Source organism: Typopeltis vanoorti, chromosome 4, assembly GCF_054136105.1.
Source record: "Typopeltis vanoorti isolate ZY-2024b chromosome 4, IOZ_Tvanoo_1.0, whole genome shotgun sequence".
In the NCBI taxonomy this organism is placed as follows: domain Eukaryota; kingdom Metazoa; phylum Arthropoda; class Arachnida; order Uropygi; family Thelyphonidae; genus Typopeltis; species Typopeltis vanoorti.
Window position 1 is genome coordinate 31,218,163 of NC_143552.1, and position 23,582 is coordinate 31,241,744.

General features: G+C 34.2%; 1 protein-coding gene and 1 non-coding gene across 2 annotated transcripts in view; one reads left to right on the plus strand and one right to left on the minus strand.

Annotated features, from left to right (window-relative positions):
* Nucleotides 1-23,582, plus strand: part of LOC150107201 (synaptic vesicular amine transporter-like) — a 143,972-nt gene that overhangs the window by 54,118 nt on the left and 66,272 nt on the right. The window lies entirely within an intron of this gene.
* On the minus strand, nt 21,054-21,145 carry TRNAI-UAU (transfer RNA isoleucine (anticodon UAU)). Its single transcript is given in 2 exon segments — nt 21,054-21,089; nt 21,108-21,145. It is a non-coding gene; the product is annotated as a tRNA-Ile (tRNA).

Consider the following 23,582-nt stretch of genomic DNA (forward strand, 5'->3'; position numbering starts at 1 on the left):
AATGGGAAGCCGTCTTGCTGCTCCAGAAACTTGTCATTTTCGTAATTAACCTCCGCTCATGGAGCTGGGTGGTTATGATGGGGAGAGACAAAAGAACGTTCGGTTCACGTGACTTTATCATTATTCATGCTACTACTAATAAGGTTATCCGTTGGCCAGTTTTTCTTTACTTATATTTTAAGTCATGATTAAACGTGAGGTTGTTTTTATAATCTTCTTTTATGGTTTTTTTCCTTTTTAGTGCTTACGTATTTTTCGTTTTCCATCATGCATAAGCACTATTATATTCATGTTTTCCAACTTTGCTGTAGTTAGAGAATTAGAATGACGTTTGATATTTTAGATTATTAAATTGAAAATTTTAAACCTCTTCTATATAGCTGTCTCGAGAATTTGTTACTTCAGTTGGAAATATTTGGGTTCGAATCCTGACTAAAACGCGAGGAACCTATGCAAACTATTAAAACAATTATGCACAGAATAAAAGCAGACAATAAGACATGATGCTCTCATCCTTTAATTATAGTGCCTGTTATTAACTTAGTCATGTACAATTAGAGTATAATAAAAATGAATGTAAAACTATTAACTGGAAATCACATGAAGCTGCCGTGAAACATACAGATTAGAAAAAAAAAAATTCTATATATTCTGTTTATTTATTCTTGTTATTCCTTTTATATAATATTAACGCAGGCTAATTTCTAACTTTCATGGATGAGAGTGTAATAAAAATGTTGAAAACTTATGCTTGCTGATCTCTTTCTGAAGTTATTAATGGAAACATTTGCTTAACTTTGCTTCAGTCTTTTTAATGTTCATGTAGAGTAGTTTACCTGTAATAATAGCTAAAGAAATAAAAATAAACTGAGTATTATCATGCTCGTATTTTTGCGCTTTAATTCGTTTGACAGCAAAATAAGAACACTTGAATACTTCTTTTGATCTATTGTCAAAAGCGAATTACAAGTCTCTTGAGTAAATTTAAATGACAAACACTTTTCTGGGCTTAAAAATATCTGACTATTTCTTCTAAAGATGATGCTCTTGCATTTCAGCTCTCTATTCCGCTATCATCTTTTCTACCTATAATAAGTCATAGGAATTAATTAAGAATTAATTTCAATAACTGTTCTTAAAATATCTAGGTTATTTAATACGAGGTTGGTCTGAAAAGTTCTCGGCCTCGACCATAGATGGCAACACTATCGGCAAGGGTTTTTTCTAAGTTGGTACATCGGTTATAAGCATCCATGTGAAATTGCAAGTCATTCTATCAAGTAGTTTGTTTTATACAGCTATCTGAAGCAAAAGTGTTGTCTATATCCCTTGAAATGGATAAAATTGAGTATCGTGTGGTTATAAAATTCTTTGTAAAAGAAGGTTTAACGACAAAGGAAATTCATTCGAAGTTCATAAAAGTTTATGGGCACTCTTCTCCTTTGTTTTCAACAATTACGAAATGGGCTGCTGAGTTTAAACGTGGCCGTATCAGCCTTGAAGATGATCCACGTGAAGGAAGTCCAAAAAGTATAACAACACCAGAAATCATTGATCAAGTGCACGATATGTTATTGGATGACCGGCGAGTCAAAGCGCGTGAAATTGAAATTGCTGAGACTATAGGCATTTCAAAAGAACGTGTAGGATATATTTAACATGAAGAATTGCATATGAAAAAGCTTTTCGCAAGATGGGTGCCGCGCTTCCTTACAGCAGATAAAAAACGCACTCGCATGAAAATCTCTGAACAGTGCTTGGAGCGTTTTAACAAGAATAAAACTGATTTTGTGCGTCTATTTATTACTATGGATGAGACTTGGATTCACCATTACACATCAGAATCCAAACAGCAGTCAAAACAGTGGACAGAAGCCGGTTGTTCAGCGCCAAAAAGACAAAGTCGGTTCCATCAGCATGAAAGGTCATAGCATCGGTGTTTTGGGATGCTGAAGTCATTTTGTTTATTAATTATCTTGAAAAAGTAAAACAATAAGCGGGCAATATTATTCCAATCTTTTAACCAGACTAGACAAAAACCTTCGTGAGAAAAGACCTAGTTTGCAGAAGAAAAACATCATCTTTCATCAGGACAATGCACCTGCTCACAAAAGTGCTTTGGCAATTGAAAATTAAGGGATCTACACTATGAATTGTTGGAACATCCACTCTATTTCCCCAGATTTGGCTCCCTCAAACTTCTATCTGTTCCCAAAATTAAAACTCTTCTTCGCTGGTCAGCGTTATATTAGTATTAGTCTTAAAGGAGATTATGTTTAAAAATAAAAAAAATAATAATTTTGAAATTATAAATTCGTTTTTTCATTGTTAGGCCGAGAACTTTTCAGACTACACTCGTACATTTAGCGATAACTGACTACTAGTCTTCCACCCACTTAAGACTGTTTTCTGCATTTTGTAACTGACTGAGCGGTTAAAAAGGCGGTAAAAAACCTTACCACATGTGATGGTTAACGATTTTTTATCCCCAAAGTTGTTAATAATTAAATGTAAATGTAAAGTTATGCACTTAGGTGTGATTAGATATCCAACATCATATTAGTGGGATTATGCTTGAAAAAAACTGATGAAGCTAGGGAGCTTGGAGTTTTAGTAGACAGGAAAGTGGAGTTCAAATGTCATATAGCAAAATTTGTAAATACAACTCAGAGAATAATGGCAATGCTGAAACGAATCTTGATAGGTAAAGATAAGGAAGTCATTTTGCCTCTTTAGAAGGCCTTGATAAGGCCTCACTTGGACTACTGCGTGCAGGTCTGGTCTTCTGGTTTCCGTGGTGATTCTAATGCAGTGGAGAGAGTGCAAAGGATAGTGTCAAAAATGATATCAGGATTGTGGAATACATATTATAAAGACAATAGCCTATTTGTAGGCTACAGACATTATAAAGTCTGTAGCCTACAACTTCTCATGTTGTAGGCTATAGACACTAGCAAACAGGAGAAAGAGGGGTGATATGATTGAGACTTACCAACTTCTGAACGGCTTATACAGAATTTCAGTAGATGGAATTTTTCATTTTATGGAGGGTGGGGAAAGAACGCAAGTGCATCTATAGAAGTTGAGAATGAATGCTATCAAGAAGAGTGTTAGGGTTAGTTTCTATCTCATAGAGTAGTGCGTGATTATAATGGATTGCCGTTGGATATTGTGTGTGCAAGTAGCGCGAATAAATTCAAGAACAGGTATGACAGCTGATGCGAATAGTATAGCCTCCCGTGATGAGTTCCTGACTCTCTGCAGGTCTCTTAATAATAATAATAATAATAATAATAATAATAATAATAATAATAATAATAATAATAATAATAATAATAATGGAAATTTACCAGATTTCATTCACTTCCTCCCAGTCTTTTTGCTATGCATCTTCATATCCCTATTTCGTTTATTGTAAATTCATAGTTTTGTTAATCTTAGTACACTAAACCTCAGTAAAATCAAATCCTATATTAGTTTTTAATATCAGAAATAACAAGTATTATTTTCAATCATCTCCCTATTGCAAAAAGAGGATGAAGAATGGAACTTCAACAGGCAATTATATTTGCTGTAGACGACTTTGCAGTAGATAACAAGTTTTTATATCTTATTTATATCTTATGAAAAAAAAATATGTGGTAACCAGTAGAATATTTAATAGAATTACATTTTAATGCAAAACTTGCGAAGTCATCTCGCTGTGGATTCACCTAAATAGTGACATTTGTCAAAAAGGGAAATGGCTGTTGAAAGTTTGTGAGAAATTTTTCATGCTAAAGCATAACCTGGCGTAGGCCTTTCGAGATCACATAATAAAACAGAAAATCAACAAAATTAAAATACAAATGCAGGTTTCTTTCCTACTAAAATGAATATTTTAATATTCAGTAAAACTAAAATTTCTCTTCAGTTTTAGGTACATTTCTCAAAACAAGTAACTTAAGTGATTCGTTTGGTTCATCACTCTCACTCTGCTATTGCGGTAAAGATTTTGTTCTAATTCGAATTTGGGATCTTAACCAAACGTTATCAGCTAAATCGAGCTATTTTGCTGTGAAAATTAGGTACAGCAAATCTATATATATCTGTAGTAAATAAAGCAGCAAATAAAGAAACGATTACAGACATCATATAAAATGGAGTGTTTCGTAATTGTATTCTGAAGAGTGGCGTCATTGGTATCGTCAGGAATTCAATCCAAGAGCATTTTAGCAAGGCTGTTTCATTTCACCAGCCAATGTAATTATTCAATATTTGTTCGAGTCATTTTGCCAAGAGACATACTTCGATTGTAACCGAAATGGAATCACATACACTTTTCGTGTGTATCCTCAATCCAAAAGGTTGTTAGATTCCATCTAGGCTGAGCGGAAGTTAGTGCAATATATAATCGCAACACGTTTTATCCATTTCTGCTCCTACACCCAGTCCTACTGAAACAGAAAGTGGAATGAATAGAACAAATTTTTGAAAACATTCCAAATACCAGATTTTAATAAAATCCGTACGACCAGAGTCCTTGAATAACTTAAATACGAACGAAAAAAATTAAAGGTTAAACATTTTGCGAAACACCTTGAATTGCTAAAGGTAATAATGCCTCATGATTGTTTTGCATATTTTCATACTAGCTTAGGACAGCGGAGTATAGCGATAACTCAGTAGGTTATAAAACACGTCAAACATATATCCTCCAGTGATACGCAAAATCCTCGAAATAAAACGGTGAGTATAATTGAGGAACTATTTTGAGAACTTTCACTTCATATTTGACGTAAAAGGTCGGTTGCTGTTTCTTTTTTTAGAAAATTTTCTTTTACATTCACTATGTGTTAATATCACAGCAAATAGTATCATTCATGTTAAACAATACAAATTTTATTCAGTTCGGTAGTGATCTGTTTTCATAACAGTTCAGTGTACAAGTATTTATTTATTTATTTTGAGCCATCAATCCGAGGTTTGGTTGGTTGGAGTATCAATAACACGTTACTAATGAATAATAATAGAACTAGGTGCTTTCCTTGACCAATAGTATATTTTTATGTCTGCATAAATTTGTGTGTGTGTTCGAGGGCTGGTTTACTTGTTTTGAAAAATGAAAAACCTGAGTTTCAGGGACAAAAATACTCTCCACCTCCTTATCAGACCATCTAACTCACCTTTAGCTGAAAGCCCTGATAAAAGTTCTTCACATCTTGGAACTCAGGTGTTTCCAACCACGGGAATTCGTCGAAACCAGCTGAACCGTGTAGGCTCCTCAGTACACAACAGTACTCCATTTATCGTCCTTTAAATTTCGAAATGTGCGCAGTAATCAAAATCATAAGTTACTTTTAATAATGCGTATTTCTTCAATTGCAGTATTAGTATTTTAAAAAATCAGTATTAACTTTTTCTTTAACTTTCTGTTGACTTTGTTTAGATTTACATAATTTTCCTCTGATATGATTTTTACTACAGGAGTTACAGCGTAACATCACAGGATATACAGCTATTACGATAAAGATTCTTATTATTATCAAAGGAGAACGAATCAAATTTCATCATCTTTGATAAACTGTTTATTTTCATTGAAGCGTTTGGAGAAAAACTGGAACAAGTACAAATGCTGTCGTAAACTGAGGCTTGACTCTCCCTCGATGGCTGAGGAAAATTAATGAAAGTTGGCCAACAGATTCTACCATATAACAGTTTGTTTGATGCGGTGTACACTCTTCTTATTTTTGTTGTAGGAACATCTGTTATTTCTGAAATCGTATTAATTTTCAAAGTAACTCCTTTCCTGTTTAAAATTGATAAACGAACATTTAAAGAAAAAAAGAAAATTTGATTTTTTTATCATTCTTTGGTTTCCTTCGTCTCGCTTTTCTTTTTCCTCTGCAAGCAAAATATCTCTCACCTTGAAGCTCTTTCCCCGCGTCACTTAGAAGAGCTGTTAAAGTTCTTCAGTGTCGTTCATCACCTCCGAAACAGCCGTCAACCACTCACGTAAAAAGGAAAGCAAGAAGGAGAGACGAGAAGGGGGAAATGAAAGTGGAGGTTGTCTGGCAGGAAGGGCATTAAGCCGCCCGCTTTCCGCTCTAACTACGGGCGTCAGCACAGAAAATGATGGCATATCATTGGCACGTCATCCAAGTTTTCTTATAGCGATATCTGAGGTCATCCATCATCGATAGCCGACTGACCGTTTGGGTTCCCTCATCACCAAATAGCGTCTATAAAGCTTAAACCACGCTATAAATCGACAATTCCTTGCTTTAGTACATGCGCCGATGAATTCTTAATCTGCTGTTAATCTCTGGTGCTAATGAGACTTTTACGCATTTTCTGCACTATTCCGATCTCATTTACGATAAAAAAAAAGTACGCATGTGTCTTGCAGAAGTAGTAGTAGTAGTAGTAGTACTAAACACCTATTAGAATCGCTTTATCTGTCTGTCTGTACACCTATTGCAACTTCGCTCTTGTTGAGTGCATTTTAATGACGGGGGATGAAACTAATTGTGAACAAAAACAAGAGACAGGAACTGCTGAATTATTACTGTCTTTTCTTATTGCTATGACGATTTAGTGGAATTCTGTAACACGTTAGATACAAAGATAAACACTTTAATACCAATGTCTTCAGTTACTAAGGCATTCTCAAGGTACAGATTCACATTTACAGTGGGATTACAATGGCACCTACAATAAAGCACTCAATGAATGTCTAAATACTTAAGAATTGCTAAATATGAAATACTAACTCACACAGTTCTAAATTAATCTAACCTAACTAAGCTAAACACTCAAATGTTCTAAATACTTGAGTAAAAAACATTCCTAAATGTTCTTTTACTAAAGAAAAAGAAATTGGAAATTTCTACACTTTCTAAAGTACTTAGACTAGTATTCTAAATGCTGAAATTTCCAAATATTAATACGGAATATTTACTACATTTAAATACTATTATTCTATAGTGATGTCCAAATCCCAAGGACGAACACTATTTCTGAAGGTCACAACCGCAAATTCAGAAGATCAATTTCTATAACTGACGATTTCGAGTAGAAAGCGGGTACATATTCAGATTTTTCGAATCGTGCGCAAAAGGGACCACGTGCTAGCACTTAACAGGATTAAAGGCAAAAGGCTGCGCTAAGCGAACTGTGCTTGAAGGAAGCTCTTTTCGTAAAGGAATAAAGTTTCTAACTTGATTGTCTTCTAATTTTTAGTGTCTCGAAGACATCACCTACTTGATTTCACACGGAGAAGAATTATTGGAAAGCTTGAAGAAGGCCACGGAATTACCCATATTGCCAGAGAGTTTGGAATCTCACATAGCGTTGTATACATACTCTGGGAAGCATTTCAAACCAATGAATGTCCAAACGCTTGCTAATAGATCACCCTCACTCTGCAATGGAACACGAAGATAGATTTTTGATTATAACAGCAAAACACAACCGATGCACCAGGCAGGTCAGGCTAGCAAGTCAGCTCCATTCAAGCACAGGCACGTGAATAGCTCGACAAACTGTGGCAAGATGTCTGCAAGATGTCCCCGAACACAGTTTATCCCTTTATCCACAGCTCATCGTAGAGCACATTTTTCAGCGGTCTTGTATGCATAAAATTGAACAAGACATCATTGGGCTAATGTACTCTTGTCAGATGCGAGTCGTATTAGTCTTTCCTCCGATTCTAGACTACACTTGATCTGTCGTGAATACTGCTCATACGGCGGAAAATACATACGGCGGTGCTGGAGTCAATGTGGGGAGGCAAGTGCTGGAAAAAGGACTATGACTGGTGAACGATATTGCAACGAAGTTCTTCAACGTCATGTTCGATTGCTGTAAGTGGAAATATTTCTGGACACCAAGGATGTTAATCGAATCGAGTGGCCAGCACGCCTCCCCCCCCCCCCTTCAATAGGGAAACGCATCAATGCTCGAAATTCCCCTTCAGAGAACAACAAAGCCTGGCCTTGTTGTTGCTATGAAGGAAGAGTGGGCCAGTTTTCCTCAAGAAATACTGAATCCCTTGGGGCTAATAATGGTACGACGTTGTGAGAGCTGAATCGCAGTTCGGGATAGGCATATTCCATACCGAAATGTCTCTCCTCATAATTTTCTGTAAGCACTGTACATTACTTCCTTAACTATGTGCTTGGGAAATTTGTAAGTTTCGCCAAAAACGTATTGCAATTTATAATACTTTTTTTGTGTAATATGCTGGCAATAAATTTATATTCACATTTGGCTATAGTCATGAAATCTTTTTCATATACAGGTAAAATTGTAGTTCAGTTCGTCCTTAGCATTTGAACACCAGCGTAATATTCTGAATAATAAAATTCCTTAAATACTAATACTAAATAATACTAAATACTCAATATTTCCAAGTGCCCTGACTTCACCCTCCGGGTGCAATCTAGAGTACCTAGTTGCGTGATACTCTCATAGATTTTTGGCAGGTTTTTTTTTTTTTTTTTGCAACCAACATTATCATATTATGATATGAAAGAAAATTCCTTCCTTCTCCGTTAATTAGCTTTATAAACAGCCATTATAAATGTTCATGAAGAGAAAATTCATGACCGGGCCCTTTTGTATCATAGAGAAGATATAAGATTAAATTTATGCATTGTTTAACCAAAAAAAAATTATGGGATCAGAGATTAAAACTTGAATATAAATGCATTTTTAAAAAAGAATTATCTACATTTCATGTTCTTTCTATGCGCTTGGGTTTCTAAATATTTCCTAACACCAGAATCCTATGGAAATTTCGTGCTTTGTTTTAATATTTATGTTTATGCTTTAATTCTTATGGTTATAACACGAAAATAAATTTCATAATTCATATTTTCAATGAATAGGCGTTAGAAGATTTATTTGTGAAATAAATCTTAGATATGTATAAAAACCACAGAGAAAGAATAATTTTCAAAAGGCATAGTTTGAAACATTGTATTAGTATTGTTTAATTTTATATACTGTATAAAATGTAAAAATATATCTTCTTGTAGTAGATTTGTAATTTTGCATATGAAAAACTGAAAACTTGCATATGTTCTTTTCTGTTTTTCTTAAATACGGATAATACAAATACAATCGATAATACAAAGACAAAATGTTCTTAACTGATATTAAAAGATGTCTGGTATTAGTTAAGTAAAAGACAATGATGCTCAGGAGCAAACTTCAGGAAGTTGATTTCGGGGAAGAAATGCGATAAAAGGCAATGGGGAGCGACTTTAGTGGAATTTAATATCTATTAAAAGAATCCCTTGGCTTAAGCTTAAAATAGCGCAAAGGCATTGGTGATGTTTTTAGAATAAAAAAGATAACTGGATCTGTAACAACATTCTTGAAGCTCTTAAGATGTACGTGTTCATCTGAATAAAAGCATACAAGCTGATCATGACTGATTTCTTCGCAGATAAAAAGGTCCTAAATGTAGTATAATTCATTTACATAACTAGAACTTTGCCGTGTATCAAATGACAAAACTGTTTATTCATTTACTGTGTAGTAGCACTGTCAAATGTTAGTCTTCGATTAGTGCGGATAACCGAAATTGGTGCAAAAATGTTTTTTGGCCATTTGAATTACTGAACAATGAAAACTCATCAACTATGATAAGTAGGGTAGTTGCGTGTCCATGAGTATTTGTCCATGATGATGAACAAAAAGGGACAGCTAACTGTTGAAACGATGCCCACGAGAAACTGGTAATCGGTGCTTCAATAAGAATGAAAATCATTTTTCTTTCGTGAAGACTAGAGTAGGTCATTGATACCAAAGTTTCTCTCTCTCTATGTTCACTGGGCAACTACAGATGCCGTATGGTCACTCCAATGCTCGATGATATTCCACACCAGGCCTCGCCATGTAGTCCTGTTGTTTGCTTTTCTGGCAGCCTCAACTCTCTGCAGATCAGTCACTCCACACACGCCATCCATCCATCTCATTGATGGTCTACCACTGCCTCTTTTTCCAGGAACTTTACCTTCTATTACTGTTCTGAGAAGTCCTCCTTCCATCCTTTCTATGTGTCCAAAATATTTTAACTTTCTTCTGTCAATATCCTTAAGGAGCCTTAAAGTTCTACTAATCTTTTCTAACACTCATTCATTTGTACGCCTTTCAGTATATGATATCCTCAACAGCCTTCTGTAACACCACATCTCAAAAGCAGATATCCGTTTCTTATCTGACTTCTTTAGGTTCCAAGTCTCGCATCCATAAGTCGCTGTTGGAAAAACAACTGCATCTAAAATCCTCAACTTTGTTCCCATGGAGATAGATCCATCCTTCCAGATTTTAGACAGGTCTTTGACTGTCTAAAATCTGGCCATTCCTAACCTTTTTCTGACATCTTCTGAACAGAAATTCTTCACATTAATAATGGATCCCAGGTACTCAAACTTACTGACTTCCTCAATTCTTTCTCCATTAAGATACACTTGTTTCTCGAGAGCTTCTCTGTTTGTTTTTCCTTTGAGAACCATGATCTTTGTCTTGCTAGAATTGAGTTGAAGTCCTCTGTTATTACTGATCTTGTTAACTTTGTCAAGAATTAGTCCTAGTTCTTCCATGTCATTACAAAGGAGTACTGTATCATCAGCATACCTCAGATTACTGATCAGTCTACCTCCTATCGTAATTCCTGTCCTGAGCTCATTCAATGTTTCACGCATGATGTCCTCAGAATGTATACTAAACAAGTGAGGAGAAAGTAAACATCCTTGTCTAACTCCTTTTCCAACTTGAAGCCAGTCAGTCAATCCAACACCTGTTCTTATGTGGCTTCTTGCTCCTTATACAAGTTGGCTATCAACCTAATAGTGTGTTGAGGAAAACTCATTAGTTGCGTGAGAGACCAATAATACTAGAATAAAGTCAACAAGCCAATAATATGAGAATAAAGAAAGGAGACTAATAATACTAAAATAAAGGAAACACTGACAACATGAATCCTGGAAAGAATTGCTATTTCCGGAAAGAAATAATAAAGTATTCAAATTCTTTTAGCACGAACTCTGAAGTACAATGATCAGTGACTTTCATATAATTAGTGAACGATTTGAAATATTTAACTGTAGAGAATTTTTCCAATTTTCTAAATTAATATATAAATTTATTTAATGATGGTAACAGAGCTAAAATACAGTCATTCATCAATTGATATTTTTAATCATGTACGTTTTGCACAACCTCCATAAGCAACTAAAACTCCACTCTGACTTGGAGGAATTCCCTGATTATGAGTTTTAGTCAATTAATGCAGCTAGCCTGCCTCTCCTCTTCTGCATTCCCTAAGAGCGAGTATTTTATTTCTTTTCATATATGTGTTAGCGAGGATGGTTTGGCTGATTTGAGGAATGAAAACTCGAGTTTCCGGGAGAAAACCCTCCACCTCCATAAGAAACCTGCTAACTTCCATTTAACAGAAATGCCTTGATAATGGTTCATGGCGTCATAGACGAGATTCGAATCCAGGTCTTTCCAACCAAAGGGGTCCGTCGAAGTACATAAAAAAGCATTGCTTTCTTTGTTTTCTATGAAAAGGGAATTTTTACAACTTTTGTTGCATGAGCCATCACGTAATTAAATTGCAATATTCGTAAAAACCACAGATTGAGCGGAACTGCCATTATTTGTTTTCTTTTCCAATGACTACTTCTTCAGCCTTTTTCTATCCAGTGCTAAATATGAGCTTCCTCCATAAATTTCCACTTGTCTCGGTCCTTTAATAATGTCCACAATGTTATGTGAAACCTATGGAGATCATTTCCTCATCTTGTCTTTGGTGACCTTTCCTTCCCATGATATCCATGCAGTGTATTTAATTTCTCTGATTACATTGCCAACCCCTCTCCATATGCATGTATTACAATACTTCTCAAATATCATCTACTCCAGTCATCTTTCTAATTCCATTATTTCTAATTCTATTCGTTTTTATTTATAGACATTTTTTCTATCCAAGGCTCTTCCATCCAATTTTTCGATATTTTTCAATAATATTTAATAATAGTGCAAGTTCAAAAAGAAAGCTATGTAATATTTGCATTACTCTAGTATTTAATAGATATTTTGAACTTTTACTATTATTAAATTTTTATTGCTTAAATTTAAGTTCAGAATTAATATCAGTGCATAAAAAAATATTTTAAATAATTACAATGGCTTTAACGAGATTAAGATAGTACTTCCATTTATAACTTCGAAGACAATTGTATGCCAAAGTGGAATAATTTTTTGAAAAAAAAAAAGTTTATGTAGCAATTATTGTATCATTTAGACTAAATATAATATGAAAGAAATGTGAGTTATTCTTTTGTAAGCTCTTGTTATGAAGCGTGTTCGACTTTCACATACAATCTGAATTTGAAACTTTAAAAGACATTGACACTGGACCAAACCGTTTTGTGAAAGTCTGGTGAAGACATTTCCGATTTTCAAAAAAAAAAAAAAAAAAAGGAAAAAGTTAGTTTTAATCCGAATTTATTTTATATGATAGAGAACAATTTAGTATATGTTTTACTTTCTACTTCATAAAAAATTAAAATGAAGTTTTTTCCTCATTTTTTTTTACTTAAATATGTCTGTGTTTCAGTACCAGATACCTATTCTGTGTTCTAAGAGTCTTTTAAAACAATTTGAAAACGACATAAAATTAATTTTATCGTAAATATAATTTCCTGTTCCTTCTCGATTTGTGCTGAACAGCAAATACTGACTATCGACACTAATCAAATAATCACAACCAATGGAATAATTCGATAATTTGCAATCGACCTTTATCGTATCTACTATTAGCAGCACTGTTAAAATCTCCATTCCTCTTCTGCCACCAGAGCGACTTGCAGGTAGTTTAGAAAGAAGTGAGAAACGATCTCTGCTAACAAGAATTAAAGAGGAGAAGATTTCCGGCCGCAAATGGCATCCTTTCATCAGCGAAATTGGGCCATTTCCGCCTCACTAAGTGCCGCACACTGACGCCACTCTTCTCAAAACGGGAGCAGCTTTGTGGTTAAGAGACTCTATAAAGAGTCGTAGTTTTCCCGCAATAGGGCTCACTAAGGCATTTTAACAGCTCGAGACAGAGGTGTCTTGTTGCTTCCAAATCGCATATACGTCTCAATAAAATGACGGGCCGTTCGTTTTGCGTGTATTTAAGGTGCTCACACTTCTTTTTAATGGATAATGTTCAGAATTCGAAGCGGTTAAGGTCACAATTTAAAAGACAGACACGATACTTTACATGCATAAATATTTACGTGCTTATGAAACTTCCAAAACATGAGTAGAAAAGTAAAGAAAAATAAGATGATATGCGAATTCTTTGACAAAAACAGTAAAATGAGTTAGTTCAGAAATGGTTGAACGGAAATTATGTGTTCCGTCTTTCTACAACGTTAGAAATGTAATGTTTAACGAAATGGATGGATTGGGTTGATATTTTTTTAAAAAATCTAGTAAGTGACTATGATGAAACATTTGTAAATATGCAGTTTTGGGTTAATTTTTAATTTATAATCAAAATACATTACCTTATTTGCTACTCACTATGTACTTTGAAAGACGATGTTATTTAATTTTTTTTTATTAAAAACAACAGTCTTGTGTACAAAAGACAAACTGCATTAATTCATATTAGATACACATTGACTATTAAATTGATGAAAGTAATAAATTCAATTTTAAGATCATTATTCACATGGTTTTACCCCAATATATAAGTAGGAACTTTTTTTTAAATATTTTTGTATTTTTTTTTTGTTAATGCTAGATTGAAAAGTAGATTATGATGGTATTACCTTGAGTAGCCAGAAATAGATTTTTTCGAATTCAGTATTGGTGGAAGAGATCAAGGGTGTTGTTGTTCTTCTTCATCATCATCATCATCACTAATGATGATCATGAAGAAGATAACTTTACGCCTTTTGTTTGAAGACTATGAGCAGGCGGCTGCCTCTCTTAGTGAAAGTGTTTTGCTATATGCTCTTCTGTACCGAAGACTGTGTATCACTGATTTCACAGTGATAAAGAGATAGCTGCAACTTAATGGTTTTATGGCTGTGCATTGCACAAGGTTGATATATTCTTCTTCTTCTTCAGAATTCAGATAGCTTCAGGTTAGTTTCAATTTCCATAGACGAACGGATCAATTGCTATTAAGTTCCAGTTCGGTCGTAGAAGAGACAGGTTTCTGATAATTATGCTTTGAATTTATGTAATACTGTAGGAGTGGGAAGGGAACTGTGCTACATTCTCCCCTGAATGTTAACACCAGGTTTGATTTCTTTACTATGATAGGGTGAGTCCCAATGGGATGGTTAGCTTCAATTTTGGGGAGGATAATGTTAATGCTAGATTGAAAAATAAATTGTGATGCATGTCGTGTTGTTCCAGTTGACAACACGACAAGGGATTATCTGATAAAGTGTTTTACTGGGACTGTTTTAATAACATGCTATAAATCTTGTACACATTGGAGTGGGTAAGTCTCATTCATGAATTACCAGTTTTTACCAAACTAGGCACCAAATATTTTGTCAATGGGTGGTTTGAGTCCGTCTGCATTGCACCATTGGGACTAGCCGCCTGAAATGTAGAATTTCGCCATGTCTATCTGCGTGGCCTGATTCTCTAATTCTAAGTTAGTGAGTGATTTTGGAAAGTGCCATGATATGCTCGGAGATAGAATGTTACCAACATTTTCACGCCTCACCACTCCAAGCACGAAAGAAGAGAGAGAGAGAGAGAGAGAGAGAGAGAGAGAGAGAGAGAGAGAGAAAGAAAGAGATGATGTGATTTATTATTAATTAATTATAAATGATGTTATAATTAATTATAGATGATGTGATATGTATTTCTGGACTGCTAGATAAATGATAATCTGTTGTTACAACAGATTGCATCACTTTCTCTGCTACGGATTTTAGACTTACGGCCGGTGGGCTACTCTTTCATTTCTGAGTCCTCCTTATGCACTGGGAAAACATTTGACCTTCTACAATTTTAAGTAGTAGATGAATTTTATCGCCGTGTATGACCACCGACACTACTAATGAGACACTTGAAGCGGCTTGATAAAGTTTCATGTTAGGTCTCCCGAACAGCTTTTCCGGATTATCTTACTCACAGTTCACCCATGGCAGTCATTCACTTAAGGGTAAAAACATTTCATGGTTGAAAGTGACATAAATGAAGAAGCTAGAACTTCCTCCAAATCTAATGAAAAAATTCTTAACGGTTTGAATGTCTTTTTCCTTGGTTGATATCTCATGAGGTACAAAACTTAGTCAACTACTGGAGCCTTATTATTTCATGCTTGCAATTTTTCGTTATTTAAATATCCTCACGTGTGTTCCATCTACAAAGTGTACATTTTACTAGCACAACTAGCAGCTATTTGTGTATGAATGTAAACCCAAATTACCATGATATTAAAACATTACGTGCCACATTATGGCTGAAATATAACAAATATACTGAAAACAAAAATACAATAATAAAAATATCACTCATTACTATGAATTCATTACCCAGATAGTTCTGTTTTATCCTTATGAACAGCATCATTCCCTTTTAAACAGCTGGTAATAGTCACCCATAAGGGCACCTTTTGGCGTAACTTTGATAGAGTTTTTCCCCATATCTTGGTGGAATCTTTTATCGTTTCCAAGCGCTCAAGTTGTCTGAGTGCCATCCAAATAAAAATCTAAAAGCTTTATTTTGGTGTCATCCAGCATTACACTTTGATAATTATATAACAGTTCTTGAATTTACTGTTAACATCCTCTTCTTCTTTATTATTATTCATTAGCAAAAGTGCAAACGTTCACTAATTTACATGTAAGAAAAGATACCTTCTTTCCTTTTAGCGACAACGAGTTTTTTTGGAAAATTTCTCTTTAAATAAATTTAACCATGACGTCTTTATTTTAAGCCTTAAACAAAATTCTCCATTAGATCAGTTTTATGTTCTAATGAAGAAAATGTATCAAATCAAGATTCAATAATTTTATATACTGCATTGTGTTTCTCAGGAACAAAGTCTTCTCTTGTGTGGCCATACCAGCAGCAGTATTCGTCTGTTGCTCTGAGGGTCCATAAATAAAGAAAACACAATAATTATTTAAGCGACTCTGCAACCAGCGTCAGTGCGGTGACCTTCAAATCACTAAATACGCGCCAGTGTTCCTTGTATTTGATTGCACTTCATATGATGGGAATGCTGTTATTAATTTACTTATACCAACGGAATGAGCGCTACCGGTATTGAAGATTGTTTTTGTTTCTATCATGTAACAAGTCTTCCATCAAAATGAACTGAGACGAGTCCTTAATTTTCCTCTATTCTTCAGGCTTTACTGAAATACTAATTCTTCTATTAGTCCTCACATGTATGGGCATATAACAAAGGAAATCTTGTATATACAATAAAACGCTGACAGTTTCTCACTTCTCTTTCTAAATAAGGATATCCTCGTACCTTGAGCCAACAAATTCTTCTTGCAGCCTGGATGCGAAAATTTCTGCATATTGGTTTGACGGATTCAGATCTTGTACTAGGTCTTTGAGCTCGCTTTGCTAAACACTGCGTTGGTCTTGGCTACCATGGAATGCAGTTTGGATCTCAAGATATTGTGATGATTCACAGACCATCTGTTACCAATCACGAGTGCTTCCAATTCATGTTCTGTATCATTCCTTCATCTTTCCCCATTCGTTTGTTTACGTAGCATATTATGTAGCATTCTTAATCTGTCAAATAAAACCAAAGTACAAATAATTGGCTTTAACTTTTTATAAATCGATATTGTAATTTACCTGTAAAAAGGTTCTCACTCCCAATTGAAAGCCATCTGGTGAATTCACTCCACACATAAGTGTACTATATTTCTGTATATCAGAATTTCACATAAAACACGATGCGAGTGGAGTACAAGTCTCAATCCAATGCAACCTAAGAAGGAAACTAACGTAATCGGTTGTTATAATACTGTATCACACTCTCTATTACCTCTTCTCTTCTACCCTTCAGTGCTGATAACATCCATTCAACCTATGAGTTCTGAAAACATGAAAAGGTCTGTTTTTATAAATATTCATAATACATTTTCATTATTGTTTCTATCTAAAGTCTGATCAGACGCAAAAAAATTTAAATCCAAATCAACAATTAGAAATATCAGAATTAATGTTAGAAAGTTTATAATCATATTACCAAAATCAATTAAATTTCCTTAATCCTAATACCGTAATATTTTCGAATAATATGACAGTGGGTATCATAAAATATACATAAACCATGAAAACTATTGTACGTTTAGTTGATACGCGTATTATTCTGCCGCCCATATGTTATATCTTTGTCAATCTAATGGAAACTTCTATTCAAGAACAAACAAAATGGGTTTTAAGTTGTCCTTTACTGATTGTTATATGATTTCTCTCTCTCTCTCTCTCTCTCTCTCTCTCTCTCTCTCTCTCTCTCTCTCTCACACACACACACACACACACACACACACACACACACACACACACACACACACACACACACACACACACACACACACACACACACACACACACACACACACACACACACACACACACACACACACACACACTTGTCGCGGACATTCTAGACATTTTAAATAATTTTGGTTACAATATTTTCCGAAGTTTATTCCAATAATAGACTATCTTTTCATTGAAAAATATTTCATCATGTCTAACACCTATCCTTCATTTATTAAAAACGATGCGTTCCTCCAATTGTTGTTTTTGATGAGTTAATAATGTTCGCCCTATGATTTTACTAATGCATAATTCTTGGGAAAATCTAAACGTATCTTTATAACTAAATATTCATTCCCGTATCGGTTTTATGAACTTCAAGTTCCATCTTATTAATCTTATCTCTACGATTTCTAACCTACAATATCAAAATTCTTTCTTCATAATTCCGGATATCAATATAGTTGCTCACTTTGGCATTTTTTTCCAGAATATCAATAGTTTTTCTTAGAAAGGAATGCGAAAATTTATCGCAATATTCTAAAGTACGCCAACCATTGTTTTATATAGTGAAATCATTAATGTCTTTGCATCTGATAGAAAAATTCTTTTAAGTTAATGAATACGTTCTCCTTGTCATGTTACACATACCAGTCATGAAATTAGAAACTTTTATTTAATACCGTGTTGGACATCTTTTAACGACTGCCAATACCGATCCTCTTCGACCCTCCTGCGCATAGTTCGGTGAGTGTGGGTCAGGAACAGCCTTCATTAAATGCTTCAGTCAACTGCTGCACACAGGAAGTTCTCTTTGTCCTTACAACCCTTCTCAGACGAAGGCGATCTCGTTCTCGATAGACTATCTTAAGACCACAGTTAGGCCTCTTTTTCCACTGATTAAACACCCGGGATATCTCGCCTTTTGAGAAACCAGTCATCCCCGCTGTTTACAAAATTGTGGCTCCAGTCAGACGGGCACTTATAGTACGGCCTTTATCGAACTCAGAAAGATCTTTTGTTTTTCCCATGTGATTGACACTATTGAGGATTAGTGACCAGCTGCATTCTTAAATAGTTGCCTAGAACACGTGGTGATGACGCGCGTGACCAAGTATTTTGCGTATACGCTACGTAAGTGGTATTTACGTATATCTGTATAAAGGTTTCTGATTCAGTGCCCGATATGTGTAGTTGCCTCAGCACACTGTTTTGAAATTTTCAATTGGAATTACATCATTATTCTCAGATATATTGATCTATGTTCAGTTTATCTTCAGCGACAAAGGCTACTATTCTTAACTTTAAGTTATCCAGATGAAAGTCTTTATATCTTTAACTTTGAAATCTTATTTCAGTTCAATGATAATTCTGCCTGAAACTACGGCAGAATTCTTATTCTTCATTGTTAACTATCATTTTTATCCATTTTAGTAGTCATCAGACTGTCCGCGCGCCGTTAGCCTAGTGGCTTTTGCGCTTCGAAACCGTATGCCTGGGGAAGGAGTGTCCCAGGTTCGATTCCCGTCGAAGACGTGAGGAACTTGAGGATCTTTCTCAGGCATAGCCAAGTTAGTCGGTCTTGGGCGCAGGCAGTAGGGTTTTTCCTGCCAGTTTATCTGGCGTTTTTCATCCCTAAAAGCAGACAAACCGGTCCCGCGAATACACAGGTTACAGTCATAAATATACTTACGGCAAGGATGGCAACGGGAAACCACCTTGCTCATAATCATCTCCCTGGTATAGTAGAGTATTGCTGCCCCATCAGCCAGTAGGCTGAAGGGAATAGACAAGGAGTATGATACATTTAGTAATTTCATTATTCATAAATACTTTTATAATTATGGGTAAATGATTCAGGGTTTCAAATGCGATCTCTCTCTCTCTCTCTCTCTCTCTCAAACTTGATATCTTTACATTCTTCTCGTATTTTCATTAGTTAAATTTTAACATAGCTTTTGTCTCACTTCATATAAAATAATTATTGCAATGTATACTATAAAGTTTGTGTTAAAACAAGCAAAGAAATTAATGTCCTTCCGAAACCAATATGGTTTATTCATGGTTCATATACCATACTCAGCATTTCACGCTCAATAAGATCACATTACGCTTCTCTCTTTTCTAGTGATAAATTTACCTAATGAAATGCAGATTTATAGCATGCACGCCACATTAAAAGTACAGAATGATTACTTATTTTAAATTTTAATAATAAAATCCGCCTCTTTTAAGTATGCACCTGCCATTAAATCCCATATAAATATATAATTTTTATCACCAGCCCACATGGCATAAAATTTTATGACATCAGCTCATGCGACACATGTTGGTCTCTCATACGAGGAAAGAGAGAGAGAGAAAGCAGAAAACTGCATCATTTGCATCGCTCGCTCTATCTTCTCGGGTCAGTTAAATTCTAGTTGCAAAGTTTCGTATGATGAGCCACACTAATAACCCGATGTATAGATGTCGGACTTAATATGATATGACCGATAATGATTTAAAGCGGCTTTTGATCGGCATTTCATCCAGATGGTATATTATTTAATAATACAGTTTTTATATACTGAAAATTCAACGCCATGTGTTACTTATGATATTTTGTGGGCATTCACTGCAGAACACTTTCTGATCCACTATAAAGTTGTAATATGTTATGCCCTAAGAGATATTCCTTTATGTAGCTGTGCATAACAAATATTTCGACACAATCTCTCTCTCTCTCTCTCTCTCTCTGTGTGTGTGTGTGTGTGTGTGTGTGTGTGTGTGTGTGTGTGTGTGTGTGTGTGTGTGTGTGTGTGTGTGTGTGTGTGTGTGTGTGTGTGTGTGTGTGTGTGTGTGTGTGTCATTTAGTTCTTGATTTATTGCATCAATGGCACGTTTTGGATGGCATGGATATACTTGGATTACTATTGGTTATATTATATAATATTTATTTAATGAATAATTAAAAGTTTACTTGGATTGAAATCCAAACTGAGCTCTCTTTATTTTCCAGATATAATGATTCCATTTCTCGAACTACTCACATTTAAATTATTTTATATTTTTATTAAGTGAAATATTAACGATATTTAAGAATTCGGTTATGGCCATATTCGATCAATAATCATTTTATATATACTATTAAATGGTGATTAATACCAACTTATTAATGCAGTACTTGAAAATAATTAACTGCTTTAACAAGCCTAGTTAGTGGTGTTAAATTACGTATCGAAGTATTTATCCGATGTTTGAATCAGTTCGCATTAAATCATACTCTGTAATTCAGTATGAACTATTTTGTGCAGCTTATCTTTAGTATCTTATATTATTCGTAATGCAGATATGAGTATTGGTATATTTATCTTTATCAAATGAAATAAAAAAGGATTCCCATCAAGAAACATCCATGTAGTAATATTTCAGGTCTCTTTAACTTCGCCTTTATATTCTTAAACATATTGCAATCCCATCAGTTAAAGATGAGGACATCAAGTACACTAGTAATTCTGGATGAAAATAAAAAAAAAGCCTTCCCCAGGTGAGGATCGAACTCACAACCTCGGCATAACTCACACATACTGTCTTATAAGTACCGCGCGCTAACCAGTTGCGCCACTGGGGAAGCTGAGAAATGAATGTTTATGGCTTTTAATGATTTATAGGTTTCAATGTAATCTTTCTTCTTTTCGTAATTTCCTTTGCATTTTGTTTGCTTCTGCATTTTGGATATTCTATTGGAGTTCTTTTGTCACTTAAAAAATTAAATGCCGGGAAAGCGTACATCGATTTTAGACTTAAAAAGTAATCAGACTTATAATAATAAAGCATTTCTCTAAAAATCAAATTACTTTAAAACGAGCAATTTTAACACCATTATGTATTTTATTTTTATCGAGACTACTGTCCTTCTAATAAGCTAGATTTGAAATGTCCAGGCAATAGTGTAATAATCGTGTATTGACCAATAATAATTTGTGTTATTTCCGGTCTCTTCCACTTTTAAAGTTTATGAATCGTATCGAGAATAAAAAGTTTAATAAGTTATCAAATCGGCTCAGCTTCTCATGATAAACTTTTTGATTACTATTTTTATTATTAATGCAATTAGTAATGTGACTAAACTTCCAGTCCTTTTAAGTAAAATATTGCTGTCGATATAACAAGAAGTGCTCCCAAGAATCAACTTGTATTTTTGTGTTCTCAATACCGCTTACTTTGCAGGGGAAAAAAAATCCAAGTTTCTAGGAGGAGGAAAAACCCTGGCAGCTCCTTACCAACTAATTCACCTCCAGCTGAAAACCGTTATTACAAAATTTGTTGTTCTCCTTCCGAATGAGCTACGGGGATGTTAAAATCTTTTAATATTATTTAAAAAATTCTCTTTTGTATATCCTATATTTAGATAATCTTGCTAATGAAATTATCTACGATATTCGCTGTGAAAATAGTAATATTGTAGCTACTTATCGCTTCAATGTTCTTCATAAAGTATAAATAGCATCGCTCTTTATGATATACTAAGACTACTCATCTAGTAATTAAAATGCAGCAACTATTCTCTACTTATGGATACATAAAATATCGAATCTATTTAGAGAATTTGAGAAACCAGAATTGCAGCATTAAAGAAATAAGTTTTTTGAATGAGATTTTAAAATTAATTTACTTATTTGCGAGTCATTTTTGTGATTATTTTGATATCATAACTAGACTGCTCTAGTAAACAACTATGTGCCAATCAAATGCATGATTCTTTTGTTGGCTTCTCTATTTTGTGGAGAAAGAAAATTTCTGCTAATTACATATGGAAGTTACTTTTGTAAGTAGTGGCGATATCAAGTATATACACATTAATTTTTAATTATAAGCAAAAACAATAGAAGAAAAAAAGTTCGTCTTGTTTCAAATCAGTATGAATAAGTTTTGAACGATTCATGAAGATAACGATCTTTCTAAATATGTTTGTCTAAAAATGGCTTATAATGTAATCATTTCACTTTAATTTGCGTCATTTCCACTTTCCTTCTTCTTCTTTTTTTTTTTTTTTCTGAACTCTGGTGTAAATAGTCTTTCAAACTGGCAAATAATGACCAGAGCAGTAAAACTGTGTAGTGCAGTAATTGCTTTGAACTCTTTGGATTGCCCCTGTAAAGCATGCAGATCCTTATTGCATAGGTGAATTCCGAAGAATGTACCATATTGAATATGTCTACAATACCATGTCAGTTGTAAATAAGTAATTATATCTCCTAAGTTACGAAAAACATTTGACATGAATTGCTTTCAAATAACGAATGGAGTTATCTCTTTTTTTATGTCGGTGCCATCCGCAAAAGGATGGAAAGCTATGCCATACTGAAGGCGATTAGGTAATCTATTAATGATGTCGTTTATTATAACTGCAATTTGACAACTTTTTCTTTTTGTTGAGTTTTCCTGCATAATTAAATGGTGAAAATGGTCATCATAGAAGTGAATTGTTAATGTTTATCATCTATTGGACATTTAAAAAGATAAGCAAAAGTGAAGAAAATTTTAAGAAATTTAGTCTAATACGAATAGAAGTTGGGGGGGAGGGGATAGATAGGCGTTTTTGTTCCTCATCTGAAAAAAATCCCAGAAATTAAAATAAATGCATTTCCCATAAAGCTGTTTGAACACCAGAAAACTGAAGTGATCCGAATTGTTTTTAAAACAACATTTGAAATGACGTCTAATATTTGCTGCTCTATTTTCGAATTAAATTTATTCTTTTATAATTCATTAGAAATCTGAAATAATCTAATCATAATGTGGAATTATTTATATGCTAATTTAATGCTTACAGGCAAGTTAAAATATTTCAATTATTGCAAGAAAAGACTATACTGGAATACTACTAAGAAAAAGTCAAAATATTAGTCATTATGAAATCTGGAATTATTATTTCATCTTTACAATATATGAAGAGGAGAGGAAGCACTTTTTCTCAAATAATGAAAGCATGGTGGTCTAAAGAAGGGGCGTAAATAAGATTCAGTAAATTAGTTATTTAAATTTAAGCTGATTTCGGAATTCGA